At 45.6% G+C, this 13,772-nt stretch overlaps 1 protein-coding gene across 10 annotated transcripts in view; it reads left to right on the top strand.

Annotated features, from left to right (window-relative positions):
• The window catches only part of TTLL5 (tubulin tyrosine ligase like 5), a 178,375-nt gene that overhangs the window by 15,367 nt on the left and 149,236 nt on the right, over positions 1-13,772 (top strand). The gene's annotated exons all lie outside the window — the stretch shown is intronic.

Raw genomic sequence — 13,772 nt, 5'->3', positions numbered from 1 at the left:
GGCCCCGCAGCTGCCACAGTGTATTTTCCGAATAATGGATTTTTTTTCCTGTGGGTACTGTCCTCTGTGGCTGTGCCTGTTCCCTTGGTGCCCTTGTCCCTCCTCAGCTAAAGGCATAAAAGGTGGAGTTGGGTTCAGTCACTTCTGTTCCTTCTTACTACTATAGCTGTGAGAGAGAACTCTTACAGTGTCTGCTTCTCTTGTGTACAGTTCACTTTAGACTTTAGTATTAAGTATAAAGAGAAGCTTGAGAGAGTCCAGAGGAGAGCTACATGCATGATTGAGGTCAAGAGAACAGGCCTTATGAGGAGAGGATGAGAGTCATGGGACTCTTCTGCCTGGAGAGGCAAAGGGTCAGGGGTGACTTGGTGACAGCCTGCAAGGGAAGACAAGGTCTAATAGTCAAAAACTGCTGGAAGACCATTTTAGACTGGACATAAGGAAAAACTTCTTTACTGTCTGAGTCTCCAGAGTCTGGTATAAACTCCCCCCAGAAGTAGTGCAAGCACCTACTCTGGATACCTTTTAAGAAACGCTTGGATGCTTATCTAGCTGGGGTTATCTGACCCCAGCTGACTTCCTGCCCCTTGGGCAGGGGGCTGGACCAGATGATCTTACAAGGTCCCTCCCTGCCCTAATGTCTATGAAATTAGTGCAAGTATACAGGGTTTGTTATATATAAAACAAATTCTTATTTTGGTTTTAAGGTAGAAATAAAACTTAATTGACCTAGGATCTCCCTAAGCAGGAGTATTAGGACCGTGACAAAGGCCAAATCACCAGAATTAAACTTGTCCATCATGGGACTTTGCTGTACTGATTATTTATGGACACTATTGGTATCAGATGTATTGGGGAAAGGGTACATTCTGGCAAGTTCCATATGTCATTCCTTCTTTAAGCGTACCCAGAAGACTGAGGGTGGTGAGGTTGAAGCTTTTTATGTTGTAGAAGTCAGTGCAGGCCGCCTTTGATTCTGGGAGAAATTCAGTGACCCTTCGTCCTTGTCATTCCGTACCCTGGTGAAGTGTGCCACTGGTCCATACTCTTTGGTTGCTTCTTAGAATGCATCCTGTTTGGTACTATGTCAGTGTTAACATCTGGTGAAAGTAGGAGTCAGCATTATTCCAGAGATCATGCCAGACACGGATGGCTTTTATTGGCACCTAAGATGCTTTCGAGTTGTCATGATTCATCTTGGGATCTGTTAGCGAAGGGACACAAGTAAAAGGCAACTCTCTCTAGTATCTTGGTACCAAAATCAAAAGCAGCTCAGGTGGTATGGTCTAAGAGCAAGCCTTGTCTTACTTTCAGTACTGCATATTATCATTGATTGGTTAACAAGGTACTTTGTGTCATTGTCTCTGCACTTATCGTTGATGATGACAGTCCCCATTATATTGGTGCAGACTAACTCTTCTTTACACTTGGGCATAGGTATAGACCTTTTTCACATTGAAGCAATATACTGAGTTGAGCAGACTGCCATTGGCTCTGTTACTTGTTGCCATGTGAGAGAGGGAGGATATGGGCAAACAGTAGAGCTATTGCAAGTGAGAAGCGGGGCAGGTACTTGCCATGGAGTAGCTGAGGCTTGGTGGTTTTGTCTGCCCACTCTGGCTCTGCTAGAAGTGAAAGCTAAACTGGGGTAGGCTAGTCCTAAATGAAACTGGGTTCACTTGCTCTAGCTTAGCTTTCACTTATTGCAAAGCTGGAGTGTGCATACAAGCAGCTACCACGCCTCAACTGCCCCATGGCAAGTACCTGCCTTGCCATGCACCCCTTTTAACTTGCTGCAGTTCAGTTGTCCTTACAATAAAGCAGATTTGGCCAGATACAGGCCCCCAAGTAATTTGCATGAACCCACGAACCTGAGGTGATGGCAGTAATTTGGCAGCAGGATATTTCAACAGTATGGTGGGGGAGAAGCAGCAGTCAGGTCAGAAGCTGCAGCTTGCCTTTAAACTGAGCTCTGTTAATCTGGCCTGCTGCTCCTAAAAGGTTATTGATCCCTGCTGTAAAAAGTCATTGCATCAGGTGGTTTTGTAGAGCCTTTATGTCTGGTCAGGAAAACATTCTTTGCAAGCACCCCCTTCCTTAGAGAGTGCTTGCTTCCTTCTTATCTCCAAACATTATTTGGGGATTCTTCCCCTACCCATTCTGTTTCCCTGTTGTGTGGCTCCACTGGCTGCAACTTGCAGGTGGCCCACAGCACTGACCTCCATTCCCTTCTGGCTGCTCCAGCAACAGTGAGCAGAGGCTGTAGTGAGGAAGAGAAGTTCTTCACTTGGACAGTAGCAGCTGGCTGGAGTGGTGGGGAGAGCTGATAGCTGTATGATTAGCAGAATGCAGATTGGATTGAATGGCTGGGGAATTGGCATACCCTCAGTAAAAGGTGGGCTGGATCCAATCCGTTTATGGGCCATAGGTTGTTGACCCCTGAATGAAGGGAGTTATGATGACATCAAGCTGTTATAGGGGGTATCCATCCTGGTATCTCCTGATGTGCCCTCATGCGTCACAAAGTTGATGATACCATCAGTGGCCAAACTGTATTTCCTTTGGTGGTTCATCCTAATACATAAGCCAGCATTTTTTATTGTACCCAGAGCTGAAGAGGAAAATTCAGTTTTCTTGGATGTCTCTGCAGTAACTGTGGGTAAATAACAGTTAAGAGGAGGAGTCTGGAGAAGAATGACCTTCTTCTGAGCAAAAGTGTAAAACCTCTGTTCAATAGGAGTGTACCAATAGAGATTTTGGGGGCCAATACCGATAGCCCATTTTTTAAGGAGGCATATCGGCTGATACCAATCCGATTTCTGATACAGCTGCCTGCAGCTGGTAAGTCTGTTGTGGTGGACGGGGAGGGAGGAGCGAAGGGGGTGGAGGGGTGCAGATCAATGCCCCCTTTGGTGAGGGAGGGAGTGGGGCAGGTGCTGCCTGGGCAGGGTGCGGGAAGGAACTGTCTCGTCCAGGAGGTGTGGGGAAGGGGCATCTCCTGCTACTGTGCACAGAGGGCACAGGGGAGGTGTGTGCTCCCAGATCTGCACTGGGGGGAGGGCAGGGGGGCTGCAGCTGTGGGGTGGGGCCAGGGCTGTGCCGTGCTCTTCCCGGTGGGAGGCTTGTCCGGGAGGGGCTCAGGGCAGGTGGCAGCAGCAGCACTGGGAAGGGGAGGCAAAGGTTGAACTCACAGTTGAATGGTTGAACCCACCCCCCAGCCTCCCTCTGTGTTGCTACTGCCTACCCAGAACCCAGCCTGGACCAGCCTCCTTCTGGGAAGAGCACAGTACAGCATCAGCTCCAGCCCGCAGCTGGAGCCTCCCCCCATGCAGATCCATGGGGCACACCTTGATCCCATCCTGGCTGGGTAGCCCCTGCCCCACTCCCTCCCTCACTGCAGGGGGTGTTGATCTGCCACTTCCCCCTTCCCATCCACCACAACAGACTAACCAGCTGCACGCAGCTCTCCAAGTTGCTGGGCTGTGCCCCTTGCTGCCTGCGTGCTGTGCTGTGGCTGCGCACTCGTATGGGCATTTATTGGCCAAATTATCGGCCACATCAGGCCGATTTCCGATTCAATTTTCTTTTTATGGGTGCTGATCCAATATCGGACCAATGTATAGGTGCACGTCTACTGTTCAATATCCTTCTCTTTCACCTCCCTCCCTGATAAAGCTGCAAGTCCACCTCAGTTATCAATAATGCATGAATTTCAGGACCTGAAATTTCCCTTGAAGGTTGCACAAAAGAAGCAGCACAAATTCTTGCATATACTCTGTGCTGCATCTCCAAGGATGTTGGGTATGCCAGTCAGTGATTGATTTGCTGTGTTAGAGAATCCATCTGGCAGACATCAGCTTGTCTGTTGCCTCTAAGAATATAAGAGAGAAGATGCTGGGTGCCTTCCAAGGGATCTGAATATTTTTTTTTATCAGTTTTCAATGCCTGGTTGTGAAGTACAGGAGAAGACAAAGCAGTAGGGCGCTTAGAAGTCCACCTCTGTGAGAGACCCCATAAAAAGCTTTGACCCATTTGTCCATAAGATACATTTATCCATAAACCTGCAAATGAAGGTGAGCAAATTGCCAAGTACTAATGTTAAAGGCAATGACTTTTTTTGAGTTGAGACAAACTTTCCACTTTGATGGATACATTTCCAAAGGAGCACCAGTAGCAAGTGAAATACCTGATGGCGTAGGGCCCACTAACAACCACATCATCTTAATAGGCTGTGTTGGACATTTCTGATGGGGGTGATGCAAGCAATGGAAACTGTAGTAGTCATGACAAGGTCACTTATAGTTTCAGTCCTTGGGCGTTTTGGACCTAGGCCACCATGAAAACCTCCCTTTTGAAGGCAGTGGTATTGAGTTCCCATCTGAAGGGTACCTGTGTGGCTACTCCTTGAGACAGACTCACTTCTTAAAGCACCCAAGACAGCTTCAATAGTTGAGGTTGAGGCAGCACTGATAACTGTGTTATTGTGGAAGCTGACCATAATTGTCTGAGCCTCTAAGGGAGAGACAGATTTCACTGAAGGTGACTTTGCCTTTTGAAGGTCCACAAACCTGCGGTCTTTGAGTAGGCAGCAGGTTTCACACAGTCAAACCTGCTGCCTGCCTTGCTTACTGGCATGGAATTTCTTTAGGAGCATCTGGATAATCAAGTAACTGTATTCCATAGCAAAGACTGCAGACAGTACTGAACCTGATCAAATAAACTTCCAGTCTACCCAACAAAAGTAGCAAGGACATCTCCGTTGCTTCAATGATACTTCACTTTGTGCCTGCTTGTCCTGTCACATGGTAGATATCCACATTGATCCATACAAAGGCTGGTTGAATTTGGTACCTCCTTGCTTACACCACAAGAGGGACATGAAATGTATGGGCTCACAAGGAGATTTTGCTTCCCTAACCTGGAAAGAAACCCTTCAGGTGCCCAGCAGTGTTCCCCTTCTTCAGACCTCTGTCAGCAAGGTTCTTCTTAAGGCTCTTCTTTTCATTCTCTTCTGCTTGAAGTGGGGTGAGCCTTTTCTTGGTTAATTAGAATTTCAGTGACTATAATCTCTTTAAAAAACAAGCCTGAAGATTTAAACATTTTGGAGCTTAGAGCAATTAGCCTAGTATGCCAAGGCTTTCCTTTCCCTTTTTTGAGAATCAGCAAGTCAAGTGTTAAGGCAGCACCATAAAAAAACCCCAAAACACTACATAAGCAGGAAAGGGGCAACAAAATTGTTCTTTGTTCTTTCAAGGAGATGTATGACTATAGGAGTGGTGCATTATGTGCCAGATCACACTAGTAACTTTACACCTTTTAGTCGTAAGGCTATCTAGTAGGTCTCAAACTGTGATCCACAAGGCTGAGTGGTCAGCAGACAGCAGCAGTTCTTTTCACTTTTCAGTTAAAACTGTGATAAGGGTATGTAGTGGTCTGAAAAAAAAATGGAGAGGGTGGTCTTTCTACTCCTCCCCCCATGCATCTGCATGCAAAACAAACCCCCCCCCTCCCCCCCACCAACCAACAAACCTTTCCCCCACAATCCACAATGAGCTTTGAAAATTCTGCTGTAAGGGTGGATGGACACAAGTTCAGGTTCCCAGTTGTCTGTGTTTCTCATCCTTATAAGAAATAGTATAGATTTCTGCTAGTCCTCACAGTACTAGTGGTCCTCACAAAACTGAGGCAGAATACAATATATCATCATGATAGACCTAGCATGGGCCAGACAGTCCTAGTATTCAGATCTACTGAATCTGTTAGGCAAAGTTGTCTATGGCTGTGCTATCCTACCCAATGTAGTCTCCCAAAACAGTTGTTGGATTCTGCACCTGGAACTGGATTCATTTCACTGAGAATAGATATTCCACTGGGATTCAGATTACCCTACTCCAAAGCAGGAAATGTTCACTCTTACTGAATGACTTGGTACTTGACTACTTGAAACCTAAAAGGTTTTTTGCAGGGGTGTCCCAAAACTAGCATTCATGCCTGATCGTACCAGTCTCTCCAAAGCTGAACTTTCTGTTTGCTTGAAACACCTTCCTGTTCATCCTGTTCAAGGGCTCCCTGTATTTTCCAACCTTATGGAGGCCAAAAATCTGAGATGCCTGGTGCAGTTATTATCCTCAGTTTTGAGACTGCTTTGTTGTCTGGAACATTAAAATGGTAAGTTGATGGGTTTGCTTTTTGAGCCTTTACCAACCTGCTCCCCTTACCAACATCCTGCAAAATCATTTTCCTTGCAGCCCTTATATAAGCTAGGAGGCTCAGAATGATCCAGACTCTTAAGTTTCTTTTATATATACATGTCACCTATGTGGGTTTATCCTTGGATTACTCCAAAATCACCTTAGGCAGGAAATTAGAGTTCATTATAAGCTGTTCCTTGTCGCTTTTTAAGCCTGCACTATGCAAATGAGTTTCACACACTAATTGTAGTGAAGGCATTGCCTATTTCTATTTGGCTTGAACTAGGAACACTCCTACATTAGCAAGCATTTGTTGGAAGTTAGATAGCAGCCTGTATTAACTCACAGTCCAAGACCCACTTGGATAACTATCACAGATGGCTACAAATTAGCTAGTAAGGCTTCCCTGACCTTAGTGAAAGCTCATTTTGCTTTGATTACCATATCCATAAAAGGAATAGATGGAGCAGCAATATGTTGCTCAATTAACACACATCTCAGTTGCTTTTCCATAGTGTAGGCCACCAGATCAGGGGCTAATTTCATTAGAGTTTCTTGTATTGACTGACCAAATAGGACTCCTTTTGCATGCACCTCCAAGCAGTTAGGCAACTATGTCCATCACCAAGAGCAGAATCAGTGGACAGTTTCTCAAGGAATGAATGGTTGGTTACGCTATTGCCACTCTCTGGGACACAGATGTGGTGTCCATACAGATTCTGTGACTGATTGTCCTTCCTTGCTGATGTGGTGGGATTCTATATTCTTGAATTCATGTATTCAAGAAGAGATTGCTTTGGTTAGGCCCACTCAACCTTTTAGGCTCTTGGTGGCCTAGGATCCACTACTACAAGCCAAAATGTTTTTTGATCTTGAGCATGTGGGACAAGTTTGGTCCAGGAACGGCAGCTCTGAGCAATACAACCAAGAGCTTATGTTTCTGTAGAATAATTATTTAACTGTTCTTCCTCAGCAGTCATATTCCCACCTTGGATCCTGTTGGATAAATTGCTGTATATGGAAAGTTACTCTGGACACTGTGAAGAGTTTCCATGCTTCTGTGTAAAGTCAGCTATGTTGTGTGTGCTATAGATCTATCAACCATAGAATTCATGGCATTTAACTGGTGCAGAAGTTTCAGCAAGGGGTGTGTGGCCCCTAGGCAGGGACAGCCATGACTCTGGACTGCAGACCTGTACCTACCTCAGAGATGGGACCTTGCAGTGGGGCTTATCTAAGCATTTTAAAATGACAAGAATAGATCCATTTTACCATGCTTCTCAATGAATCTTCAACTCTCCCCTATTTACACGCATCTCCAGGTATAGAGTGTTGGTGCAGCAGGTGCTGTCAATCCCCACCAGCAAATAAATCAATCAGCTGGAGCAAGAAGCAGCCTCAGCCTCATCATAGGAGTTAGGGGGTGGGAAGAACGTTGAGAGGTGCTATTCCCTCCTGTGCATGGCCTCCAGGTGTCACTAGAAGCCTATGTTGTTTTCAACACCCTTTGCTGTTTTTCCTTTACCCTGGATTTGTGAGCTGAGACACTAGGAGAGAAGTTAAGATTTTGCAGCCACCAGGTTCTGGCTTCCTGTTTGGTGCTCTGGCTTCACAGTTAGCATTGTGCAGTATAAACACCTATAGCAGCAGCAGCAGAGCTTAGTAACTGAAGCAGGGAGTGGCAGGGCACCTGGGTTGTAGAGGAATGACATGGAATGAAAATTTGGTGGAATAGCATGAACATAGTTTAAAAGTAGTAAGTAGAGGAGCTATACTTTGCTGTATATGAGAGAGCCAGGTCTATAGACCTTCCTTAATTAATGGGGAGAGGGTACCTCTACATTCCCAGGTTGTCCTGGGGAAAGCTCAGTTAGTTTCCAAAGTAACCTGGCAGTAACCCCTTCACAGTAATACCTGCCTGGCTTTTCATTTGTTGATTCTCTATATTTGCTTTGTTCCCAACTTTATTTGCACCGCACTGAAAGGTACCGTGCCATGTTTCATGTAGCTGCAATGGCCAGTGCCAGGCCTGTTCAGGATGACTGGTATTTTTAGGCAATTTGGTTATAGTGGCTGGTAGTAGCCATTGCTTTTTCTTGGGGCGGGGAGTAACTGGAGATGTTATAGAAGCTGGAGACTTGAGTGCCTCACTAGGAATTGCTGCATCTGATTTTTCATGGTACAACCTGACTTGGCATTAAGTGATGTGAGTAAGATCCCAGAATGGAGTAAATGGAAGAAATATAAGCTGCAAGCCTGCACTGTGCATTTCTTTCTGTATTAAATGGCAGGAGGGAGAGCAAAAGGAAAGGCTTCCCCTGCATCTGTGCAGAAGTCTGAAGCTTTTATATGCTGAATGGACAGTACATACTGGATTTAAAGTGTTAAACTGGTGAATATAATTTATTAAGGCCAGGAGGGGCAATTTTGATAATCTAGACTGACCATACGGTTTTACCAATGAACTTTTATCTACATCAACCACAAGTTATGTTCCAACTCAGTGAGATTTTTCTAGGAAAAAAAGTCTGATCTTAGATATTTAGATCATTGGGGAGTCTAGACTTTAAATTAATCAGTTCAGCATATGTTAGTCTCCATTGTCTAGTCTACTGTGACCCTAAAGTGTGTCCTCTCTATATATTATTTCCCACCCCTTAAATTTTATCGATATTAAGATTTAAAGAGTTAAACCATGGAGTATTTGCAGATTGGCATCCAAAACTGACTTTGAAGGCTACCTGCTATCTACTGGGAGTTAGCATCCAGGCACAGGAAGGTGAAAGTCTCTGCTCTCTTTTGGTCTTTCCAAAAGTTGGCTGGATCCTGCTTCATCCAGTATGCCTGAACTAGGAGCACAGCTGAGAGAGGGGCCAAGCCAGTATTTAAATGCATTTTGTTGCCCATTGTCTGTTCCCTGACTCCTACACAGCAGGGGTAGTTTCTTTATGTTACTCCTAGTTTTTCATTTCGCCTGTTCAGTATCTTGTGGAATGGAAAAGCACAGGCTGTTTCAGTGACTTTTTTGTGAGGGGGTCATTTCATCCTTGGTGGCTTTGGGAAGTGTTTACTATTGCTGTTGCAGACCATCAGGGAGTACTGCTGCACAGTGGTGAAGATTTTGGTATTCAATGAAAATAGATTTTCTTTATTTTTTTTAAAGCTGGATCTTTATCTAAATTATCAGTTTTTAGGCAGCTCTGTTTCTAGGCCTGAACTCTGGAGAGGTCTTGGCCCAGCAGGAACTTTTTAGTCAGATTTTCACTAAAACTGTGAAGAGGTTTTATTTTATTTTATTTTTTTACAGTTAAAAAAATAAAAAATAAAAAAATTTTAAAAATTGAGTTGAAAACCAAATGTGCTTGTGACGAGCCCAACGAGCAGCAGCTGAGCCTCATAATGTCTGACAGTGGGCTGCCTTCCTGCTGTCTGAGCTTGCTGAACTCCAGAGTCTGCAGCGCCCCCTCTTTCAGTAGCCTTGCTTGCTAATTAGCACTGGCTCCGCTGGGATATTTACCTTTTCTCTGTGGATTCCTGTGGTTTCCAAAGAATTCAGGTGTTCAGTATGAGCCAAGGAATTCACATTACCTCACAAGCTGTGTTATGGCCAGAGCCTGCTACAGCAGCCCAATCCCCCCTCGCAGTAACCCCTGCCTGACCAGGCCCTTACTGTTTGGGAAATGTAATTCTCTTTTATAATGGATGCCTGGGGATCAATCCCATGACCCTTTTACAAGGCACATCTGTTAAGCACAACAGTTATGGTCCAGCAGTTTACACTGAACTTCTCACTGGGACTCTTAACTACTGCTCAGTGCATCATATTAAAGTCAGGATAAACCAGTCTTCACTGGTTCTTCACTTCTCTTATGTTCAACTGATGTTTGGGGCTTAATTATGGGAAGGACAGTCTTGTGGTTAAGCCACAGGATTCTCAGTTGGGTGCTTGGGTTCTGCTGTTTATTCCACTGTCTGCTATGTCGTTTTGGGCAGGTCCCTTCCCCTTTCTCTGTCTAAGGCTTTTCTCAGCCTGTCAGCTGAGTTGAGGTTTAGAATCATGGTGTTGGAAAGGCCTTGGGCTCAGATAATCCAGCACCCAGCTCATTACTGTGCAAGAGGTACTTGGATGCCATTAGGAAGCCATAGTGTGTTCTTGTGTCATGGCCAGGTGCTCTCTAGCTACATTCGTATGATTCTTATAGGAGTTGGAGAAGCATGTGCTAGGAATAGGATTTGGTCCCTTGGGTTGAGAATTCAGGTGAAAGCCACATACTTCTGAGCGTCTGATGAGATTCCACTGCTGTCATTGGGAGTCTGGTCAAAGAGTGAGAGTAGAAAATAGCCCTGTAGCACTAGTTATGTGTTGCTTTCCACCATTACAGGGTGGAGAGAGTAAGGCAGGGGTGTGTTGCACTCATTCTGTCCCATGAGTTGCATGAGTGTTGTTAGGTCAGTCTGAATCAGGCTAATGGACTATCTCACCTTCTCCCCCTCCACTAGCTATCTGATCCAGTGCTTATGAATAGCATGTGCAGCATGGGTCCCAGCTGGACTGGGCACTGTGTGGCACATATCCCAGAGCCATGTGTAGAGCAGTCCAGTTGGGGTCGCTACCATGTGCAGTATGGCTCTCACTGGCTGGACTGCACTGCATGCAGCGCCCATTTCAGCAGCTTTGGGTTCTGTGCTGCATGCAGCCATGGGTACCAGACTAGCTGCAGAGGCTGCCAGATCAGGTATACTAGGAGAAGGGAAAGATGGGCAGTGAACAAGAAAAGGAGGGGATCAATGGGCTGGAGTAAGGAGCCCTTATGTCTGTCCTTGGCTTCATTTCTCCATTTGTGTCCTTCTGTCCTCTTGAGAGTTGGAGATCCCTGAAAGAAAGGGGTGGTTATCAGACTTCAGCTTTCCTCTTTGGATTCTGTTTTTGCTTTTTTTCCCCCCTTCCTGTTGTTCCATCTTCTTTGTTGCATCATTTTATCTATCCCCTATATAACTTTTTAGTTTGTCTAAGACAGATGAAGAACCTCTACACAGGAAGGATCTGCAGAGGAAAACTGGCTGGGATGGCATTGTCCTACTCAGTTTCCCTTTCCAGCAGAGTTTGTTTGTTGTGTCAGGACAACTAGAATACTATGTAGTTTTAGTTTTTTCTTTTTACTTTAGGTGCTTATGACATCCACAATATGACAAAGGGGCAAAATGCAGTTAGTGAAAAAACATATGTTTTGAAAATCATGGGCTGATTTGTTCTTGCATCTCTTTGCAGGGAAACCTGTTTCTGTATCAGCAGATCCCTTTTAAAGTTCTCCTACTGCCTCTGCCTCCTTTGTGGCAGTTTTTCCTATTGCTTTTTAGTACTCAAGCCTTTTAAATATATTTACTTGGCTTTGGTCCTAGGAGGCATAAAGGGTGTCACCAACACAAAGATGCTAAAGGTGTTAACAGTTCGGTTTCCATTGAGCTTCCTCACGTACTTGCTCTACTGATCATTGATGTAACAGGTTGCTGGTGGAGAGAAGATAGATGTTGCATTTGGGCGCATTGTATTTTCTAGGGTGAACTCAGCAGTTTGTGGTGTTTTTCTTTCCTTTTCTTCTGTACTGGAAAAGAGAGAAGTTCCTAGTTGTACATTAGGGTTCACAGCCTTTGTGCTCTAAGTATGGAAATACTCCATCTTCCTCTGCACCAGTTCTAGTCCATAGAGTAGTTCTCTGAGGGTATTCTGCCACTCTCCTTGATTTTTACAGCAGCTCCCAGGGTCAGGATGAAACATTTGCTTAAACAATGAGTTGTGAAAGGTACAAATAGATTCCTGTTTGCTCTTAGTTTCCTAAACAAAAGGAAGGGCACTAAACAGTCCAGTAGGGCTATTTCTCTTCTTCTTACCATTTGACAGCTATTCCAGGAACTGGAAGAGAGGGAGAGTGCTAACTGAACCCCAGGGAATGGGTTCAGACAAGGCCTTCTCTTTCATTAGGAAGACCCTGGGCAGCTGCCTGTTATGTTTATCTGTCACACCTGCGTGGGAGAAGAAACATTCACTGTGCTGTTTTCCTTCTTCTCATTCACAGCCCTTTTTCCTGTCTCCTACTCCTTTCCCAGGCCCTGAGGTAGTGTCCCAAACAAGCATGCTGTAACTTGTTTTGTGCAGCATCATGTGGTCTTTTATGAGGAAGTTTTATATTTGCAAATAACTTGCTTATGATTAACTTCACCTTATGGTCAATAAACTTTTCCCAAAGCAATGATAGGATAGGGCATGGAGCAGTATAAAACATGGTGGGCTGGAGAGGTCATTAGTCTGAAATCAAACAGAAGGTAGGCCAGGGTGGCTTCTTAGCCCTTAACTGGTTCAGAGAAGCATGAGCTTTCATAGGCAACAAACTAATCTGTCAGATGCTAGCAGAGGAAAGTTCATGCCTCCCTGATCCAGTTAATCTCTAAAGTGCTACCCTGCCCTGCCTTCTGCATGGTGGGTTAGGGGGATGGTAGATGCCTGGAGGTGTTTGAGTAGACAATGGGGAGATGCTAGTAGAAGTCTGGGATTGTTATGTGGATTCTGGGGTAATGAGGTAGAGTATGGATGCTGTGATGTCCAGTAGTTGGGGGAAGGCAGGGGAGAAAGGAGGGAGGGGGTGATTAGTGCTGGAAAGGGAGTGCCATATGCTGCTCTGCATGGATGGGTACTGTTCAGCAAGGGAATTGAGATTTGTTTGCAGACTAACAAGTCAGTCTGGAGGACAGATATGAGCAACTGTTGCCTTCTGAGTCAGGGGGGGCACTTGTCCCCACAGCAGCCAGTCAGCGACTGGGGAGAGGGACCCTCCGTGGCTGATTGCGCTGGCACTTCCAGGTCAGCGTGATTAGCCGCGGGGGAATGACACCCCCACTGGTCAGCATGATTGGCTGCAGGGTGGCCACAGGGATCAGTTCTCCTGGTGCCCCCACTCTGGTCGGTGCTCTCACCTGCCCCCCCTGCCTGTCACCTAAGTGGGGAATGCTGGCTGTCGGGGTGCACCAGCGCTCTTGGAGGTGTGCACGTGTACCCCCTATGCATTGCCACTGAGGACGGGTATTATTTGGCCTGCCTGAGAGAAGGCGTGGTGGTAAGGCATCGCTGGTGATGGAGAGTTTGGAGCATGGTTGGGAGTCAGGAAGTTTGGGTGTTTCTGGGACGAGGCTCTCTGGGATCTGATTTGGGGATTCAGGAACTGAACTTTCCTTCATTTTCTGTTCCTGCCAGCCAGGAAACCTACTGCCATCCTACTGCTTCATGCAAATTGCTTTTTTGCCTTCTTGGATTTACAAGAGAAAACAACCAGGGAAAGGCAAATATATGTCCTTGCCTGGAAGTAGACCTGAGAGTGGCTTTGAGTAGATGGTGGGAGAAATGGCCAGAGGCTGAAATGCAAGCAACATGTCAGGCCTGTTGAATCCAAGAGTTGTCACTCTTCGACTCCATGGTTTGGGATAAAAATGGAGTCTAGTTCCAGGCCTAGCTTGTGCTGAGGAACAGGTAGCTGGATTAGAAAGGAAAAGTCTGCAGCTCAGTGTTTTGGGATCATCTGAACACAAAGC

This window comes from Alligator sinensis, unplaced genomic scaffold (assembly GCF_000455745.1).
Source record: "Alligator sinensis unplaced genomic scaffold, ASM45574v1 scaffold280_1, whole genome shotgun sequence".
NCBI lineage: Eukaryota > Metazoa > Chordata > Crocodylia > Alligatoridae > Alligator > Alligator sinensis.
This window is presented reverse-complemented; position numbering and strand designations above follow the sequence as displayed.